This window comes from Pristiophorus japonicus, chromosome 16 (genome assembly GCF_044704955.1).
Source record: "Pristiophorus japonicus isolate sPriJap1 chromosome 16, sPriJap1.hap1, whole genome shotgun sequence".
In the NCBI taxonomy this organism is placed as follows: domain Eukaryota; kingdom Metazoa; phylum Chordata; class Chondrichthyes; family Pristiophoridae; genus Pristiophorus; species Pristiophorus japonicus.
Window position 1 is genome coordinate 25,097,372 of NC_091992.1, and position 21,946 is coordinate 25,119,317.

Sequence of the window (21,946 nt, forward strand, 5' to 3'; positions counted from 1 at the left end):
AAGATAGATTATTGAGGTGATGAATTATGCGATTTGATTGGCTGCTGAGCAGGCATTAATCCTTGTCCTGAATTCGAAGAATGTCATTTGAATTTCAAAAGCAATGCGGCAAGGGTTCTTAAAGGGACCACTCACGAATTCAGACTAAGAACAAGTTTATACATATCCTTTGACTGATAACTATAAAGCATGCCCAGCAGGTTCTACAAGGGACAGAGAGTTGATGAAGGCATGAGCAGAAAGCTTTCCTGAAGACACTGACCTTATTGTGGGACAAAGTCCTATGGTGGCTGACAGACCACTATTATCTCACCCAAGTGATCATTCACCTGTGGGGGACACAAGATAAAAGCTCACAGGGTTGGGGGTAATATATTAGCAAGGATAGAGGATTGGCTAACAGAGAGTCGGGATAAATGGGTCATTTTCCGGTTGGCAAACAGTAACTAGTGGGGTGCCACAGGGATCAGTGCTGGGTCCTCAACGATTTACAATCTATACTAATGACTTGGATGAAGGGACCGTAGCCAAGTTTGCCGATGATACAAAGATGGGTGGGAAAGCAAATTGTGAGGAGGACACAAATATCTGTAAAGGAATATAGACAGGCTAAGTGAGTGGGCAAAAATTTGGCAGATGGAGTATAATGTGGGAAAATGTGAGATTGTCCACTTTGGCAGAAAAAATAGAAAAGCAAATTATAATTTAAATGGAGAAAAACTGCAAAGTACAGAGAGACCTGGGGGTCCTTGTGCATGAAAAACAAAAAGTTAGTATGCAGGCACGACAAGTAATCAGGAAAGCAAATGGAATGTTGGCGTTTATTGCAAGGGGGATAGAGTATAAAAGCAGAGAAGTCCTGCTACAACTGTACAGGGTATTGGTGAGGCCACATCTGGAGTACTGCATACAACTTTGGTCTCTGTATTTAAGGAAGGATATACTTGCATTGGAGGCTGTTCAGAGAAGGTTGATTCCGGGGTTGACTTATGAAGATAGGTTGAGTCGGTTGGGTCTATACTCATTGGAGTTTAGAAGAATGAGAGGTGATCTTATTAAAACTTAAGATAATGAGGGGGCTCGACAAGGTGGATGCAGAGAGGATATTTCCAATCATAGGGGAAACTAAAACTAGGGGACATAGTAGAATAAGGGGTCGCCCATTTAAAACTGAGATGAGGAGAAATTTCTTCTTTCAGAGGTTTGTAAATGTATGGAATTCTATGCCCGAGAGCTGTGGAGGCTGGGTCATTGAATATATTTAAGACAGAGATAGACAGATTTTTGAGCGAAAAGGGAGTAAAGGGTTATGGGGAGCAGGCAGAAAAGTGGAGCTTAGTCCATGATCAGATCAGCTATGATCTTATTGAATGGCGGAGCAGGCTCGAGGGGCCAAATGGCCTACTCCTGCTCCTATTTATTATGTTCTTATGTTTTTATGACACCTGGTGTGATCCGCAACCAAAGTTCACAGGCGAAGATGAGCAGATTTTCCTCTTCAGCTGGGCCACACTTGCGTATTAAATTCATTAACAAACATTTTTTCTCAGGATGTGGGTGTCACTGGCAAGGCTGGCCTTTATTGCTCATCCCTTGATGCCCTTGAGAAGGTGGTGATGGGCATTCTTCTTGAACTGCTGCAGTCCGCGTGGTGAAGGTACTCCCACAGTGCTGTTCGGTAGGGAGTTCCAGGATTTTACCCCGGCAACAACGAAGGAATGGCGCTATATATCCAAGTCGGGATGGTGTGTGACTTGGACGGGCATTTGGAGGTGGTGGTGTTCCCATGCACCCGCTGCCCTTGTGCTTCTAGTTGGTGGAGGTCGCAGGTTTGGGAGGTACTGCTGAAGACGCCTTGGTGGGTTGCTGCAGTGCATCTTGTAGACAATACACAATGCATCCATGGTGGAGGGAGTGGATGTTTACGCCAATGGATGGGGTGCTGATCAAGGGGACTGCTTTGCCCGTCATGTCTGGGTTTTTCAGTTGGAAATGGGGTGTCAGGCATACAATATACCTGCCTAAACATAGGCGGGTATGTTATAAGGCACAAGTGATGGGATGACATCATACAATCTATGCCCATCATTCCTGCGTTAGCAAAGCTGGGCGCAAGGAATTCCAGTTGAGATTTGCTGCTGGTGTGGGTGTGGATAAATCTTAAAGGTTGCACCATGTGATTCTTCACATGGTGATGAGGGTAATATGAGGAAATCAATTGCTGACGTAACACTATATGGATAGTACAGTACTGGGGAAATTCATGCAACATATGAAGGGCTTCATTGCTGAGGTCAATACCATTCTTCACCTCTCGTAAAGGGACTACGACAATTGGTTGCATTACTCAAAACAGAAAGTTCAAAGTAATATGGAAAACAAGGATAGATCTCCGGCATGGCTCCACTGGCCACTCTGTACTGAGGCAAGGCCCCCACAGAAATCTCCCTCCCTACCACCCTTTGGTGCACTAATTAACACATCCATGTCAAATTCATGTGTGCACTATTTTAGTGGGAGGAAGGATACAAAAATTGGAAAAGGGAGAGGAGTAGCAGTATTGATCAAGGACATAGGGCTGGATTTTAAGGATGAAGACGGGTTGGGGTGCGGGGTTGGGGGGCGGGGGAGTGTGGAGGGAGGCTCTGAGGTGGTCGGGAAACCTGGGAGGCCGGATTTCCCGCAGGCCCTGCCAACTTTAACGCCAGGGCCTGATTTGCATGCAGAGTCTCGCTTTCCCGCCCACAGCCAGCCAGTTTGAGAGGCTGACTGGCGACGGATGGATAGGCCTGTGGCAGTAGGCCGCACAGAGGAAGGAGGAAGGAATCACATGGGGACCAGGCCATTAAAAGGATCGAGTGGGGTGGGGGCGGGTGAGGGAGGCGAGGTTGGACGGAGGATTGTGAGGGGGAGACGGGGGAAGGAGAAAGGATTAAGCCGGATGATTGGGAGGGGTGGTGAAGGGAAGATCGTCACCAGCCATTGGAAGATTATGGGGGGGATGGGAAAGAGAAAATCATGGCCGGCCTCAGCATTGGTGGGGGTTGAGGCCCACGGGGGGATCGGGGTCCAGGTCCACATGGGGTGGTCTCCGATCACAGGTTAGGTAGGAACCCTGGATCCAGGAGGTAGGTTTAAAGGCACTCACCTGCTGGATCCAGCAGTACCCACCTTGCTGTAACTGCCGGGTTTTACCAATTGTGTTAAACCCATCCACAGGCAGTTAAAAACAAAATAGAGGTTCAAAAGGAGGCTTCCAGCCTTAGTATAGTGGGCCTGAAATTCTGACCTCGCTGGGTCCGTATGGAATATGTACGGATCCGGCAAGGCCCTGCAATATCTTTTCCAAGCTGTTAAGTTTTAGCTTGACAGATTTTCCACATCCCTGCAGCCAGGACATTCGCATGGGAGAGATTGTGCTATTTGTCCATCTCTTGCTCAGCAAATGTCCTTAAAACTCCTGCGCCCGGTAAAAGCAGGCACATAGCCTACTTTTACCAGTGTAAGAGTTATAGAACATATAAAAAACATATTAAATAAAATTTTAAAACGCATTTTTATGTTAAAAATCCTGTCCACTAAGGTAAGTTTATTTTAAACCCTAATTACAACACTTAAAAAAAATTTTTTTTTTTCTACAACATTTCATTAACTTTAATTTCAATTAATGTGGTGTTTTAAAAAAAAATTATGTTGTGGTTGGTTGTTTGGGGGTTGGGGGGTGGGGAGGGGGGGTGGTTCTCATTGATAGTAATAGGAACTCAGAGTTACAGAGCTCCTATTACTATGAATGAAAATACTTTACCTTGATCCAAGCCCACGTGACTCCAGCTCCAGCTCCAGTTACGTACCTACAAGATGTGAACGCACTCTGATGCGTATAAAGAAGAGGCCTAAAACCGGAATCGCTGATGGGCGCCTGAGCAAAAGGCAGGTGCGCATCTTTTTTCTTCTTTTCAGGCGACTGCCCGTGGATTTCAGGCCCAATATTTAAATTGACGTTCCGCCTCCTGCGAGCAGATTGGCTGCCCACCCCTGCACTGTTTCTCGTCCCGCCTCCGTTAAAACCGGAAGTGGACGGTTTGGAGGTGGGTTCATGTCAGGAATCCGATTTTTAACAATTTAACTACCCCCATGCCCCTAGCCCACCCTTTTTTTAGGTTAAAATTGCGTGCACGATTACAGCAGTGGAAGGAAAGGACATCAGCCAGGGTGACCAGGCATTGGAAACACTATGGGTAGCACCAAGAATTATGGATCAAAGGCAGGTAAATGTATTTGATGTATCGATCATCTCATGATCATCATCATCATAGGCAGTCCCTCGGAATCGAGGAAGACTTGCTTTCACTTTTAGCATGAGTTCTTAGGTGGCTGTACAGTCCAATACGAGAACCATAGTCTCTGTCACAGGTGGGACAGATAGTCGTTGAGGGAAAGGGTGGGCAGGGAGCCTGGTTTGCCGCACGCTCCTTCCGCTGCCTGCGCTTGATTTCTGCATGCTCTCGGCGACGATACTCAAGGAGCTCAGCGCCCTCCCGAATGCACTTCCTCCACTTAGGGCGGTCTATGGCCAGGGACTCCCAGGTGTCAGTGGGGATGTCGCACTTTATCAGGGAGGCTTTGAGGGTGTCCTTATAACGTTTCCTCTGCCCACCTTTGGCTCGTTTGCCGTGGACGAGTTCCAAGTAGAGTGCTTGCTTTGGCAGTCTTGTGTCTGGCATGCAAACTATGTGGCCTGCCCAGCGGAGCTGATCAAGTGTGGTCAGTGCTTCAATGCTGGGGATGTTGGCCTGGATGAGGACGCAAATGTGTCTGTGTCTGTCCTCCCAGGGGATATGCAGGATCTTGCGGAGACATCGTTGGTGGTATTTCTCCAGCGACTTGAGGTGTCTGCTGTACATGGTCCACGTCTCTGAGTCATACAAGAGGGCGGGTATTACTACAGCCCTGTAGACCATGAGCTTGATGACAGTTTTGAGGGCCTGGTCTTCAAACACTCTTTTCCTCAGGCGGTCGAAGGCTGCACTGGCGCACTGGAGGCAGTGTTGGATCTCATCATCAATGCCTGCTCTTGTTGATAGGAGGCTCCCGAGATAGGGGAAGTGGTCCACATTGTCCAGGGCCATGGCGGGATCTTGATGTCTGGGGGGCAGTGCTGTGTGGCAAGGACAGGCTGGTGGAGGACCTTTGTCTTACTAATGTTTAGCGTAAGGCCCATGCTTTCATACGCCTCAGTAAATACGTCGACTATGTCCTGGAGTTCAGCCTCTGTGTGTGCACAGACACAGGCGTCGTCTGCGTACTGTAGCTCGACGACAGAGGTTGGAGTTGTCTTGGACCTGGCCTGGAGATGGCGAAGTTTGAACAGCTTCCCACTGGTTCTATAGTTTAGTTCCACTCCAGCGGGGAGCTTATCAACTGTGAGATGCAGAATGCCCACAGCACTTGGTCTGCCCTCCAGGCCTCCATAACCAGTGTCTGCAAGGAGACGTTCGGTCACTCAAGCAGGAAACACCAGGATTGGTTTGATGAGAATGATCAGGAGATCCAAGAACGAATAGATTGCAAAGGCAGAGCATTTCTGAGCCTTAAACAACAACCCAACTCGGGAGCAGCAAAGCAGCATTACAGACGGCTAAAGGCTAAAGTCCAACAAAAAACCCAGGACCTAAAGAACAGGTGGTGGATGGAGAAAGCACAGGAGATACAGCAGCTGGCCGACAACCATGATGTGTGAGGTTTCTTCACCGCAGTCCAAGCCACATACGGACCAAACTCCCAAGGCCCCACCCGGCTCCTGGCCAAGAATGGGGAAACACTCATCAAGGACACCGAGGCAGTCAGGGCCCGTTTGAAGGAAGACTTTGAAGATTTCCTCAATCGAGACTCTGCCTTTGACTCAAGTGTTCTCGACTCGATTCCGCAGCATGCTACCTCAGTGAGACCCCAACACTGCACGAGGTAGAAAAGGCCATAAGACAGCTAAAAAAACAACAAGGCTACGGGAGCGATGGAATCCCTGCTGAGGCACTGAAGTACGGTGGAGAGGCATTATTGGCACGAATACACGACCTCTTCTCTCTGATCTGGAGGGAGCAGAGCATACCGGGAGATCTTAGAGATGCACTGATCGTGGCCATTGTTAAAAAGGGGACAAGTCCGACTGCGGCAACTGCAGAGGAATTTCCCTGCTATCAACCACTGGGAAAGTCGTCGCTAGAATCCTCCTCAACAGACTTCACCCTGTGGCCGAGGAGCTCCTCCCGGAGTTGCAGTGTGGATTTCGTCCCCTCCAGGGCACAACGGATATGATTTTTGCAGCGCGACAGCTGCAGGAAAAATGCAGGGAACAGCGCCAGCCCTTATACATGGCTTTCTTTGACCTTACAAAGGCCTTTGACACTGTGAACGGCGAGGGTCCATGGAGCGTCCTCCTCCGTTTCGGATGCCCCCAAAAGTACGTCACCATCCTCCGCCTGCTCCACGACGACATGCAGGCCGTGATCCTTACCAATGGATCCAACACAGACCCAATTCATGTCGGGACCGGGGTCAAGCAGGGCTGCGTCATCGCCCCAACCCTCTTCTCAATCTTCCTTGCTGATATGCTCCACCTCATGGTTGATAAGCTCGATCATCTATGACCAAATTGAATGGCGTAACAGGCTTGAGAAGCTGAATGGCCTATAAGTGCTCTCTTCGACCCTAGTGTTTGCTGTAAGGGGAGGATCAATTCAAACACAAGTGTGCACAGGCTAGCAGCAAAATCTGCTCTTAATTCAACACTAATTGATGATTAGTAGGAAATGGGTATTTATTTTATTACTTTGATTTGTTATTTTAGCTATGGCTTTATTCACACTGTACATTGTAAATTTCATTGAACCACTTTCAGAACTTTGATTCCTTCCAATTGATTTAATGACCCCGGTCTGTAGGGGGAGGCGGAGATGGATTGGGAGAGTGCGGGAAAAACCCAGCCGAGGCCGCGGAGGTCCTGCGGAATTTAACGTTAGGACCTCATTATAAAGTTTTTCTTCCGTTTCCTGCCCGGCAACCGACCAAACTGGCCAGGCGAGAAAACCAGCGGCAGGGGACATTCACCAAAAGGTGGTGGGTGGGGGGGGGGGAGAATGAGAGATCGGAGCTTGTGGGGGGGGGGGGGGCAGGGGGGAGCTCAGCAATAGCGGGAGGGAGGGAGTGAAAGATTGGACCTGAGGGGGCGAGGGGGAGGAAGCGGTGATCACGGGAGGGAGGAAGCTAGGGATTGGGGCTTAGGGAGCGGGTCGGGTCATTGATCACAGCAGGGGGGAGGCCGAAAGCTTCCTTCAGGGGCCGAGGGAAAACATCCTGCCACTTTTGAGAGGCAGCTCCTGCCGTGCCTTGCACTGCCGGGATTCCCGAGCAATGGGAAACGCACACGGCAACTGTTACATTTAAATCAGGCTCCAATTGCACTGTGGGAGCCTGATATAAATATGTTAATAAAGTTTTCTGCCTCTCGAGGAGGAGAACAAAGGGTTTAATTAGGAGGGGGAAAATAGAGTATGAGAGGAAGCTTGCCGGTAACATAAAAACTGACTGCAAAAGCTTCTATAGATATGTGAAGAGAAAAAGATTAGTGAAGACAAATGTAGGTCCCTTGCAGTCAGAATCAAGTGAATTTATAATGGAGAACAAAGAAATGGCAGACCAGTTGAACAAATACTTTGGTTCTGTCTCCATGAAGGAAGACACAAATAACCTTCCGGAAGTACCAGGGGACCGAGGGTCTCGTGAGAAGGAGGAACTGAAGGATATTCTTATTAGGCGGGAAATTGTGTGAGGGAAATTGATGAGATTGAAGGCCGACAAATCCATGGGGCATGATAGTCTGTATCCCAGAGTACTTAAGGAAGTGGCCCTAGAAATAGTGGATGCATTGGTGATCATTTTCCAACCGTCTATCGACTCTTGATCAGTTCCTATGGACTGGAGGGTAGCTAATATAACCCCACTTTTTAAAAAAGGAGGGAGAGAGAAAATGGGTAATTATAGACCAGTTAGCCTGATATCAGTAGTGGGGAAAATGTTGGAATCAATGATTAAAGATAAAATAACAGCGCATTTGGAAAGCAGTGACAGGATCGGTCCAAGTCAGCATGGATTTATGAAAGGGAAATCATGCTTGACAAATCTTCTGGAATTTTTTGAGGATGTAACTAGTAGAGTGGACAAGGGAGAGCCAGTGGATGTGGTGTATTTGGACTTTCAAAAGGCTTTTGACAAGATCCCACACAAGAGATTGGTGTGCAAAATTAAAGCACATGGTATTGGGGGTAATATACTGACGTGAATAGCGAACTGGTTGGCACTCAGGAAGCAAAGAGTCGGGATAAATGGGTCCTTTTCAGAATGGCAGGCAGTGACTAGTGGGGTGCCGCAGGGCTCAGTGCTGGGACCCCCGCTATTTACAATATACATCAATGATTTAGATGAAGGAATTGAGTGTAATATCTCCAAGTTTGCAGATGACACTAAACTGGGTGGCGGCGTGAGCTGTGAGGAGGATGCTAAGAGGCTGCAGGGTGACTTGGACAGGTTAGGTGAGTGGGCAAATGCATGGCAGATGCAGTATAATGTGGATAAATGTGAGGTTATCCACTTTGGGCGCAAAACCACAAAGGCAGAATATTATCTGAATGGCAGTGTTAGGAAAAGGGGAGGTGCAAAGAGACCTGGGTGTCATGGTACATCAGTCATTGAAGGTTGGCATGCAGGTGCAGCAGGCGGTGAAGAAGGCAAATGGTATGTTGGCCTTCATAGCGAGGGGTTTTGAGTAAAGGAGCAGGGATGTCTTACTACAGTTGTACAGGGCCTTGGTGAGGCCTCACCTGGAATATTGTGTTCAGTTTTGGTCTCTTAATCTGAGGAAGGACGTTCTTGCTATTGAGGGAGTGCAGCAAAGGTTCACCAGACTGATTCCTGGGATGGCTGGACTGACATATGAGGAGAGACTGGATTGACTGGGCCTTTATGCACTGGAGTGTAGAAGAATGAGCAGGGATCTCATAAAAACATATAAAATTCTGACGGGACTGGACAGGTTAGATGCAGGAAGAATGTTCCCAATGTTGGGGAAGTCCAGAACCAGGGGACACAATCTAAGGATAAGGTGTAAGCCATTTAGGACTGAGATGAGGAGAAACTTCTTCACTCAGAGTTGTTAACCTGTGGAATTCCCTACCGCAGTGAGTTGTTGATGCCAATTCATTGGATATATTCAAGAGGAAGTTAGATATGACCCTTACGGCTAAAGGGATTAAGAGGTATGGAGAGAAAGCAGGAAAGGGGTACTGAGGTGAATGATCAGCCATGATCTTATTGAATGGTGGTGCAGGCTTGAAGGGCCGAAGGGCCGAATGGCCTTCTCCTGCACCTATTTTCTATGTTTCTATGACAAGAAACTGGGCGGGTTGGGGACTCGTTCCCCGTTTAAACATTTTTAACCTCCTCTCCTGTCCGGCATTCGACAGGGCGGTGGGGCGGGGGGGATGCGGGGGTGGGGGGCAGTTAATATCAAGGCTAACATTTCATAAAGCCATCGAGAGCTCATGTGTGCCATTTTCCTTTTAGTACACTTATGATACAGTTCTTTTCCGAAGCGTTTAGTTTACCATTACAGGTTCCTCACTCAACAGCCTGTAACTAAATTCACTCCATAAGAACATAAGAACATAAGAATTAGGAACAGGAGTGGGCCATCTAGCCCCTCGAGCCTTCTCCGCCATTCAACAAGATCATGGCTGATCTGGCCGTGGACTCAGCTCCACTTACCCGCCCGCTCCCCGTAACCCTTAATTCCCTTATTGGTCAAAAATCTATCTATCTGTGATTTGAATACATTCAATGAGCCAGCCTCAACTGCTTCCTTGGGCAGAGAATTCCACAGATTCACAACCCTCTGGGAGAAGAAATTCCTTCTCAACTCGATTTTAAATTGGCTCCCGTATTTTGATGCTGTGCCCCCTAATTCTAGTCTCCCTGACCAGTGGAAACAACCTCTCTGCCTATATCTTGTCTATCCCTTTCATTATTTTAAATGTTTCTATAAGATCACCCCTCATCCTTCTGAACTCCAACGAGTAAAGACCCAGTCTACTCAATCTATCATCATAAGGTAACTCCCTCATCTCCGGAATCAGCCTAGTGAATCGTCTCTGTACCCCCTCCAAAGCTAGTATATCCTTCCTTAAGTAAGGTGACCAAAACTGCACGCAGTACTCCAGGTACGGCCTCAGTTAATACCCTATACAGTTACAGCAGGACCTCCCTGCTTTTGTATTCCATCCCTCTTGCAATGAAAGCCAACTCTCCATTCGCCTTCCTGATTAACTGGTGCACCTGCAAACTAACTTTTTGGGATTCATGCACAAGGACCCCCAGGTCCCTCTGCACCACAGCATGTTGTAATATCTCCCCATTCAAATAATATTCCCTTTTACTGTTTTTTTTTCCAAGGTGGATGACCCCACATTTTCCGACATTGTATTCCATCTGCCAAACTTTAGCCCATTCGCTTAACCTATCTAAATCTCTTTGCAGCCTCTCTGTGTTCTCTACACAACCCGCTTTCCCACTAATCTTTGTGTCATCTGCAAATTTTGTTACACTACACTCTGTCCCCTCTTCCAGTCATCTATGTAGATTGTAAACAATTGTGGTCCCAGCACCGATCCCTATGGCACACCACTAACCACCGATTTCCAACCCGAAAAGGACCCATTTATCCCGACTCTCTGCTTTCTGTTAGCTAGCCAATTCTCTATCCATGCTAATACATTTCCTCTGACTCCGCGTACCTTTATCTTCTGCAGTAACCTTTTATGTGGCACCTTATCGAATGCCTTTTGGAAATCTAAATACACCACATCCATCGGTACACCTCTATCCACCATGCTCGTTGTACCCTCAAAGAATTCCAGTAAATTAGTTAAACATGATTTCCCCTTCATGAATCCATGTTGCGTCTGCTTGATTGCACTATTCCTATCTAGATGTCCCGCTATTTCTTCCTTAATGATAGCTTCAAGCATTTTCCCCACGACAGGTGTTAAACTAACCAGCCTATAGTTACCTGCCTTTTGTCTGCCCCCTTTTTTAAACAGAGGCGTTACATTAGCTGCTTTCCAATCTGCTGGTACCTCCCCAGAGTCCAGAGAATTTTGGTAGATTATAACGAATGCATCTGCTATAACTTCTGCCATCTCTTTTAGTACCCTGGGATGCATTTCATCCGGACCAGGGGACTTGTCTACCTTGACTCCCATTAGCCTGTCCAGCACTACCCCCCTAGTGATAGTGATTATCTCAAGGTCCTCCCTTCCCACATTCCCGTGACCAGCAATTTTTGGCATGGTTTTTGTGTCTTCCACTGTGAAGACCGAAGCAAAATAATTGTTTAAGGTCTCAGCCATTTCCACATTTCCCATTATTAAATCCCCCTTCTCATCTTCTAATGGACCAACATTTACTTTAGTCACTCTTTTCCGTTTGAGATATCGGTAAAAGCTTTTACTATCTGTTTTTATGTTTTGCGCAAGTTTACTTTCGTAATCTATCTTTCCTTTCTTTATTGCTTTCTTAGTCATTCTTTGCTGCCGTTTAAAATGTTCCCAATCTTCTAGTTTCCCACTAACCTTTGTCACCTTATACGCATTGGTTTTTAATTTGATACTCTCCTTTATTTCCTTGGTTATCCACGGCTGGTTATCCCTTCTCTTACCGCCCTTCTTTTTCACTGGAATATATTTTGGTTGAGCACTATGAAAGAGCTCCTTAAAAGTCCTCCACTGTTCCTCAATTGTGCCACTGTTTAGTCTGTGTTTCCAGTCTACTTTAGCCAACTCTGCCCTGAACCCACTGTAGTCCCCTTTGTTTAAGCATAGTACGCTCGTTTGAGACACTACTTCCTCACCCTCGATCTGTATTACAAATTCAACCATACTGTGATCACTCATTCCGAGAGGATCTTTTACTAGGAGCTCATTTATTATTCCTGTCTCATTACACAGGACATCTAAGATAGCTTGCTCCCTTGTAGGTTCTGTAACATACTGTTCTAAGAAACAATCCCATATGCATTCTATGAATTCCTCCTGAAGGCCACCCCGTGCGATTTGATTTGACCAATCGATATGTAGGTTAAAATCCCCCATGATTACTGCTGTTCCTTTTTCACATAGAAACAGAGAAACATAGAAAATAGGTGCAGGAATAGGCCATTCGGCCCTTCGAGCCTGCACCGCCATTCAATGAGTTCATGGCTGAACATGCAACCTCAGTACCCCATTCCTGCTTTCTCGCCATACTCCTTGATCCCCCTAGTAGTAAGGATTACATCTAACTCCTTTTTGAATATATTTAATGAATTGGCCTCAACAACTTTCTGTGGTAGAGAATTCCACAGGTTCACCACTCTCTGGGTGAAGAAGTTTCTTCTCATCTCGGTCCTAAATGGCTTATCCCTTAACCTTAGACTGTGACCCCTGGTTCTGGACTTCCCCAACATTGGGAACATTCTTCCTGCATCTAACCTGTCTAAACCCGTCAGAATTTTAAACGTTTCTATGAGATCCCCTCTCATTCTTCTGAACTCCAGTGAATACAAGCCCAGTTGATCCAGTCTTTCTTGATATGTCAGTCCCGCCATCCCGGGAATCAGTCTGGTGAACCTTCGCTGCGCTCCCTCAATAGCAAGAATGTCCTTCCTCAAGTTAGGAGACCAAAACTGTACACAATACTCCAGGTGTGGCCTCACCAAGGCCCTGTACAACTGTAATCCCCTCGCTATGAAGGCCAACATGCCATTTGCTTTCTTAAACGCCTGCTGTACCTGCATGCCAACCTTCAATGACTGATGTGACATGATGTACCCAGGTCTCGTTGCACCTCCCCTTTTCCTAATCTGTCACCATTCAGATAATAGTCTGTCTCTCTGTTTTTACCACCAAAGTGGATAACCTCACATTTATCCACATTATACTTCATCCGCCTCCATTATTCCCTTGATTATTGCCCGCCCCACCGTGAAGTTATTATTTGGGGGCCTATAAACTACGCCCACCAGTGACTTTTTCCCCTTACTATCTCTAATCTCCACCCATAATGATTCAACATTTTGTTCCTTAGAGCCAATATCGTCTCTCACAACTGCCCTGATATCATCCTTTATTAACAGAGCTACCCCACCTCCTTTCCCTTCTTGTCTATCTTTCCGAATTGTCAGATACCCCTGTATGTTTAATGCCCAGTCTTGGCCTCCCTGCAACCTCGTTTCTGTAATGGCCACCAAATCATACCCATTTGTAATGATTTGTGTCGTCAACTCATTTACTTTATTTCGAATGCTGCGTGCGTTTAGGTAGAGTGTTTTAATACTAGTTTTTAAACCATGATTTTTAGTTTTGACCCCTCCTGCAGCCCCTTTATATTCATACATATTGTCCATTCCAATCACCTTGTGGTTTATACTTACCCCAGTGCTACTCTGCTCTGTTGCCTCCTGCTTTTTGCATTCTTTCTTGGGGTCCTGTTCATCTGAGCTCTCACCCACTCTAACTAGCTCAGAGCCCTCTCCTAAGTTCCGAATATTCCTTGCATTGAGGCACCGAGCTTTCATGCTTGCCTTTTTATTACACTTTGACCCTTTAGAATTTTGCTGTACAGTGGCCCTTTTTGTTTTTTGTTTTGGGTTTCTCTGCCCTCCACTTTTACTCATCTCCTTTCTGTCTTTTGCTTTTGTCTCCATTTTGTTTCCCTCTGTCTCCCTGCATTGGTTCCCATCCCCCTGCCATATTAGTTTAACTCCTCCCCAACAGCACCAGCAAACACTCCCCCAAGGACATTGGTTCCGGTCCTGCCCAGGTGTACTGGTCCCACCTCCCCCAGAACCGGTTCCAATGCCCCAGGAATTTGAATCCCTCCCTGCTGCACCACTGCTCAAGCCACGTATTCATCTGAGCTATCCTGCGATTCCTACTCTGACTAGCTCGTGGCACTGGTAGCAATCCCGAGATTACTACTTTTGAGGTCCTACATTTTAATTTAGCTCCTAGCTCCTTAAATTCGTCTCATAGGACCTCATCCCTTTTTTTACCTATATCGTTGGTACCAATGTGCACCACGACAACTGGCTGTTCACTCTCCCTTTTCAGAATGTTCTGCACCCGCTCTGAGACATCCTTGACCCTTGCACCAAGGAGGCAACATATCATCCTGGAGTCTCGGTTGCGGCCGCAGAAATGTCTATCTATTCCCCTTACCATTGAATCCCCAATCACTATCGCTCTCCCACTCTTTTTCCTGCCCTCCTGTGCAGCAGAGCCAGCCATGGTGTCATGAACTTGGCTGCTGCTGCCCTCCCCTGATGAATCATCCCCCTCAACAGTACTCAAAGCGGTGTATCTGTTTTGCAGGGGGTTGACCGCAGGGGACCCCTGCACTACCTTCCTTGCAGTACTCTTCCTGCTGGTCTTCCATTCCCTATCTGGCTGTGGACCCTTCACCTGTGGTAAGACCAACTCGCTACACATGCTACTCACGTCATTCTCAGCATCGTGGATACTCCAGAGTGAATCCACCCTCAGCTCCAATTCCGCAACGCGGACCGTCAGGAGCTGGAGGCGGATAAACTTCCCACACACGTAGTCGTCAGGGACACCGGAAGTGTCCCTGAGTTCCCACATGGTACAGGAGGAGCATATCACGTGACCGAGCTCTCCTGCCATGACTTAACTCTTAGATACACTTAAATTGGCAACAACAATGTTAAAGTTTACTCACTGTTATAGAAGAGAAAAAAGAAAAACTACTCACCAATCACCAGCCAATCACTTACCCCCTTGACTGTGACGTCACCTTTCTGTTTCTTTCTACTTCTTTTTTGCCTTCTCCCTGTAGCTGCACAAGTACGCCTCTCGCCGACCCCGGACTCACGCCTCTCCACACACCTCCTCGACGCTACAGCAAATCCCACTCAAAATCAGCAAAAGCCGTTTGGAAGAAAGTAACGTATTAGACAAATAAACATTGAGAAGCAGTGTTCCTTGGCTGAATTAACGACTTATGTTGTGTCCGCCATACACTAGCTTATGCAGCAGTACTGCTGGATAATTTATCTTACTCATAAATTCAGACAACATTACTGGTGGCCAATCCTCCCTACTCACAGGATTATGAGAGTAAACCACTGCCGCACTCTTTTCATCCTTTACATATTATTTAGCTGTCAGCTTAGCTCTGTGGTAGCACTCTCACCTTTGATTCAGAAGGTTTACTTAGGGTATACAGCACAGCAACAGGCCATTCGGCCCAACCAGTCCATGCCGGCGTTTATGCTCCACTCGGTAGAGCTATCCAATTAATCCCACTCCCCTGCTCTTTTCCCCATAGCCCTCTCATTTTTTCCCTTCCAGTATTTATCTAATTCCCTTTTGAATGTTATTATTGAATCTGCTTCCACCGTCCTTTCCGACAGTGCATTCCCGATCACAACAATAGAGTGTCGTGAATCTTTTGAATTCTCTACCTCAGAGAGCTGTGGAGGCTGGGTCATTGAATGTATTTAAGGTGGAGATAGACAGATTTTTGAAAGAAAAGGGTGTCAAAGGTTATGGGGAGCGGGCAGGGAAGTGGAGTTGAGGCCAGGATCAGATCAGCAATGATCTTATTGAATGGCGGAGCAGGCTCGAGGGGCCAAATGGCCTACTCCTGCTCCTATTTCTTATGCTCTTATGTTCTAACTACTCGCTGTGTAACAACTCTGGTTACCAACCCTTCTGTCACTGGAAATAGTTTCACCTTATTTACTTTAACAAAACCATTCCTGATTTTGAACGCTGCTATCAAATCTCCTTTTAACCTTCTCTGCTCCAAGGAGAACAATCCCAGATCTGTCCAATCCATCGCTACAGATTTCCACACGTCAAGCCCTAGAAAGGCGTTGGTCACCTAAGCATGGTTATGATCAATAGGAGCAAATTTCAAATGTCCGCAATGTCAAGTGATCCACCTCTCAGAAAATAAGAAATGTTTTGAGTTCAGCTCACTTAAATCACAACCAGAAACAGCTCAGCTCCCTAACCATGTGGTGGACAGCAATATAATGGGAGTGTCTGAAATAGATTGTGGGTTTAAAGTCCTATTCCAGGACTCAAGTACATAATCTAGATCGATGCATCAGTGCAACACTGTGGGAGTGCTGCATTATTGAAGGCCCCTGGGATGAAATCGCATCCTCGATCCAATTTAGGGGGTCAACCTCCTGTGCCCGAAAGACGTCCAACAACAACGGGGCCTGCAGAGGCCTAAAACTGGCATTCGACCCCTCAAAGTGTTTGCCGCCTTCTCGGATGCTTCTCCTGCACTTTGAGCGGTCTTGAGCCAGGGATTCCCAAGAGTCAGTGGGGATGTTGCATTTTTTTAAGGAGGCTTTGAGGGTGTCCTTGAAGCGTTTTCTCTGCCCACCTGGGGCTCGCTTCCCGTGACGTAGCTCAGAGTAGAGTGCTTGTTTTGGGAGTCTAGTATGGGGCATGCGGACAATGTGGCCCTTCCATCGGAGCTGATCGAGCACGGTCAATGCCTCGATGCTGGGGATGTTGGCGAGAGAGAGAACACTGATGTTGGTGCCCCTATCCTGTCAATGGATTTGCAGGATTTTGCGGAGGCAGCATTGGTGATACTTCTCCAGTGCTTTGAGGTGCCTGCTGTACATAGTCCATGTCTCTGAAGCATATAGGAGGGCGGGTATCACTGTTGCTCTGTAGACCATGAGCTTGGTGCTTTGGGGCAGTGACTAATGAGGCCGGTGGACCAATTTGCTGTTGTCCTATTGCTGGCCTCATTAGGCAGATGCGGCATGTGCTGCAACAGGATCCTGCCCTGAGTCACACATGATCCAATTTGTAGGCTGCCATCTTTGGGATGAGATGTTTCACCGAGGCCCTGTCATTCTGCCCAGGTGGATGGAAGAGGTGCCACTATTTGAAGATGAGCAGAGGAATATTATTTTCTTTCTTTCCTTCTTACTCTCTTTCTCGTGCCAAATAATTGGTAACCAAATACTAAAACAGAAAAATCAGGTGAAGGGTTGTTGCTTTGATAGCACAGTTTTTAGTGCAGCTAGTGATTCATTATTGAATCATTAGATGTAAAGACCTCAAATAAAACTGATAGTCAGATTTTTATATACGTCGTTATTAATACAGTTGCAATTTGTGAAGAGGATTACATTTTTGACAAGCTTATGGAATGTCTGAACAGTTTTAGACTACTTTTTTGCTATAGTGATGGGAAAAATTTATACTCTCTTCTCATGCAGTGCAAACTTAGCATCATGGACAGATTTATAAATTTCATTTTTAGTCACTGCCAAGGACGATACTATCAATTAGGACCAGCCCAAGAGGCTGGAGTCAAAAGAATTTTCAGTGGTGTTTCTTAATGGATAGAGAAACTTGTGTTTATGTAGCATATAGACAACACAGAGCACATTGCAGCCAATGAAGAACCTTTGAAGTGTAGTCACTGTTGCAATGTAGGGACATGCGGCAGCCAATTTGCGCACAGCAAGGTCCCACAAACAACAATGAGATAAAGGACTAGATCATCTGTTTTACTGATGTTGGTTGAGGGATGAATGTTGGCCTGGACACTTTTTGATTATCATGTGGCTGTGGACAATATGGGAGGTTCGACTATCGTGTGTAGATTGGTTCGAGTACGCTGGACAAGAGCAGTGAGACTCTCAGCTGTTTGATTAGTGTGACACATTCCTAACTGTAATGAAATACTGCAGAGAAACCATCACTGGTTTGCTGGAGTAATACCCTGAGAGTTATCAATCCTGACGAAGAATTGGTAACAGCTTTTGTGTGACTTGGCACAACAGTTTAACAAAATATTATGGGCTAGAATTTTCAGTGGTTCACCGCCCGGTTTCTCGGCGGTATTGGCCGTTTTGGGCGATGAACTGGGTCCGCGAGAAATTGCCCAGCTGAGTTACGCTGGCGGTTTCGAGGTACCGCTGGGAAGCGGACTGCCGGCGTGCACCTCAGATCGCCCGGCGTGATATTTGGCTCAGCGGTGACCCGTAGGTAAGTATTAAAAAAAACGCCCACGAGAATCAGCGGAGCTGGGCGGTAGGTGAGTAGCTCTGTAAGAAAAAGGTAAGTAATTGGTTTTTTACTCATTATTTTAAAATTCTGTTGTGGTGATTTAAGGGTCCTGAGAATGTTTTTATGATTTTTTATGTTCTGTTTTAAATATATATTTTGTGTTTTTCTGCTCCTAGGCCCAACCCGCAGCCTGGGGGTATATTTTTAATGATTTTTCAAATTATTGTCCATTTTCAGTAGGAACCGCCAATCGACCCTAAATTCCATTTTTTCGCAGAGAAACGGGATGTAAAACCCATTTTTTTTGCTGGGCTGATTTTTTCTTTTTTTGGGGAAGTTTTTGCCGGTGATAACCTTGAGAATCTTAGCGGTCTTTTGGGCAGCAATCAGGTGCTGGTGGGCTGTTAGGAAATTCTAGCCCTATATAACTCCCTTATCACAGTGCCATTTTAACCATTATCAAACAATTCATTGAACCTACTGGATTCTTGCTATTGAATCTCTAGATGGAAGTCTCAAAATTAAGGGCTAAATCTCTTGCCTTTTGAAGACAGTTTCAAAAACCATTGACGTCTCAATGCATTCTTGTGAAGACACATTTCTATAGAGCTCTTTAATCCAAATTCATTTCAGCTTTAAGGCTCATCTGAACTATAGCACCCTGTGTAAATAGAATGAGTTTCCTGAAATGAAATCAGAAACCAGCAAGTTCTCTTCAGTTGTCGATCTTGACCTTAACTGACAAGAGTTACATGCGGATAAAGCCCGTTGAAGCAACTAGTTCAATGCGGCAGAAGTTACCGTGCGGCACGCATGGCAAGCCATGTGTACCTGTGGGGTCAGAGAGCTATAGACTGTACACGCACATTGTCATGCAAAAGGACACTGAATGGATAAGGCCCTTCTCTCGTGTCAGCTGTATAAATGCGGGAGGAAAGTAAAGTGGGCTGAGCAAAGTCAGACTGGAAATTAGGTATGAGAGGGCTCAGGTAACAGCTAACATCATCTTTAAACTCTCTTCAGAAAGCTAGTTCTTCACTCACTCACATTCACACAGCCAAAGCAAGCCCCCTACTGGTGTTCTTTTAGGTGCACTGAAGGGAAAAATAGTGAGAAAAATATCAGGTGAAAGATTTAACTGGATGTTCGCAGCTCCAATACCATTAATGGTGCCCACCTACACACAGCATCCAACAGATCCAACAAAACAGTGGGCATTGAAAAAATGTCCCACTGCAAACACTTATTTTCCATGTACTATATGATTAGTAATTACAAGAAACAATATTAAGGAAGTTTATATCTTGTTTTGAAACTCCTGCCATAGCTCCCTTTAATGGAAGGAAATGCTTCAGCAAAGCAAAGACTAAAGAGAGCAACACAGATTGTCCAAATTTATCTTTGGGTTGTATTAACAGTCTATTCATTTAAACCTACAAAAAGAACAGAAAACAAATCAGTCTGTTATTTGGCTTGTATAATGATAATTAGCCTGTAGGTTCAAAGTAGTATTATTTGCTTACTCCAGAATTAGTTATACTGTCCCTTTAGTGGATCTACTTTCACCATGAGAAGGACCAATCTTGAGTAAGGTTCAGGTTTTCTTTTGCCTTGGTCTGATGCAAATGCACTAATCAAAGGGGCGGACACCTGCTTATTAGGTAATGTTGAGATCATGGCGGAGGTGCGGCAAATGAGGGTACAGGACCCAGAAGAGGCGAGGGCCCAGGGGCAGCACGGGCCAGCCCACACTGCGATATGTGTGCACACTAGGTCCGTGCAGCAGAGCAGGTCTCCAGTTGTCCTGGTTAATCCTTGCCACTGGACCAAGACCTAGCTCTGTCAAGCCCGTGTGGTGGCTGATGTGCAACGGTCACCACACGTTAAAAAAATCCACGCCCAGGCATCTTCCACCCTTTCAACTGGAGTTCAGGACTGGAATATCGGGTCCTTCATTGAAACATCTGTGAACTCATGTGGAAGCAAGTCATCCTCGTTTGAGGGACTGCCTATGAATGTTGTGAACCTCTATGGCAATAAGATTGATGAGGCCTACTGCCCCAATGATTCAAACTACCAAAATGAAGATTTTCAATTGTTCATGGGAAAAATATAATTTGCATATGCAAGACAGTTGAGCTCAGTACTTCAACCTTAGAACAAAGCTCACGGGTGTTCTCTGTCACTATTGCTCATAGCAGGGGTGCTGCCACCATCTTATTTCCATTGGTCAGACTGTGTGTGTGTTCAATTCACATAGTTCTGGCGATTCGCTCCCGTTTATTTGTAAGCAAATACCGTTTGGATTTGTTTTCTTTTTTTAAATTTTTCTAAAAACAAAAAAGTGTCGGAAAGTATCAAAAAATAACAAAAAAAGAAGTACGATGATTTCAAATGTGTTATTTTTGACAAAGTGTGGTTTTTAATTACTAATCTTTTCCCCTAAAACCAAACGCTGTTTGTTTTGGTTCAGACTGTCCTAACCACATGTCAACACTTATTTTATTTAAAAAAAAATGCTTTCATTTCTTCACTTTTGAAGGATTTAGTACCTAGTTTACCTTTGTTCAGTCAGGACTCACATCATCATCATAGGCAGTCCCTCGAAATCGAGGAAGACTTGCTGCTACTCTAAAAGTGAGTTTTTAGGTGACTGAACAGTCCAATTCGGGAATTACAGTCTCTGTCACAGGTGGGACAGACAGTCGTTCAAGGAAAGGGTGAGTGGGACTGGTTTGCTGCACGCTCCTACCGCTGCCTGTGCCTGTTTTCTGCATGCTGTTGATGACGAGACTCGAGGTGCTCAGCGCCCTCCTGGATGCACCTCCTCCACCTAGGGCGGTTTTTGGCCAGAGACTCCCAGGTTGTCAATGGGGAAGTTGCATTTTATCAAGGAGGTTTTGAGGGTGTCCTTGAAATGTTTCCTCTGCCCTCCTTGGGCTCGCTTGCCATGTTGGATTTCCAAGTAGAGCACTTGCTTTTTGGGAGTATTGTGTCAGGCATGCGAACAATGTGGTCCGCCCAACGGAGCTGATCGAGTGTGGTCAGTGCTTCAATGTTGGCCTGATTGAGGATGCTAATGTTGGTGCGTGTGTCCTCCCAGGGAATTTTCAGGATCTTGCGGCGACATCGTTGGTGGTATTTCTCCAGCAACTCACAAGCATCTCTGCAGCAACTGACTAGCGATGCCCTTGCAGTGGGGTGAGATGTTTTATTCTGTTCTCCCGATCCCCTCAAAAAACTCAGCTACTCCTCTACCATGAGGCATCCCACTCAACAGTTGTACCACCAACTGATGCAGCATCCATCACTGATGGAGCTGGGTTCCATATACTTATAAATCATCAAGTCATTGCCATGGGTAACAAAGATGCTAAACTGGTGATATTGTCATATTACCAGCACACTGAAACTAATAAAATGCATCTGTGCCTGTCCACGGCACCTGGTTTGGTTCCATAAGTTTTAGATCATCAATATAGAAAACAAGATAGGATAGATTTCAAGGCTGCAGTTCTATCGAACAACTATACTTATGTCAGAAGCCATGAGAAAGATTTGTTGCTAGCGATTTGCTATATCATATAAAATGAGTTGTTGATTTTTCTTCCTATTTTTACAATTATGCAGTGGGCATACTGAACGCAGTTTCATAGTAGGCGAGATATGATTTAGAGGAAAAGGTAAAAAAAAGCTGATAGTGAAATGGGACTGGTGGGTAAATAGCAACAGGTGATGGGTATTATTTCAATAGCAGACTAATGATAAACCATTCAGTATATGGTGCA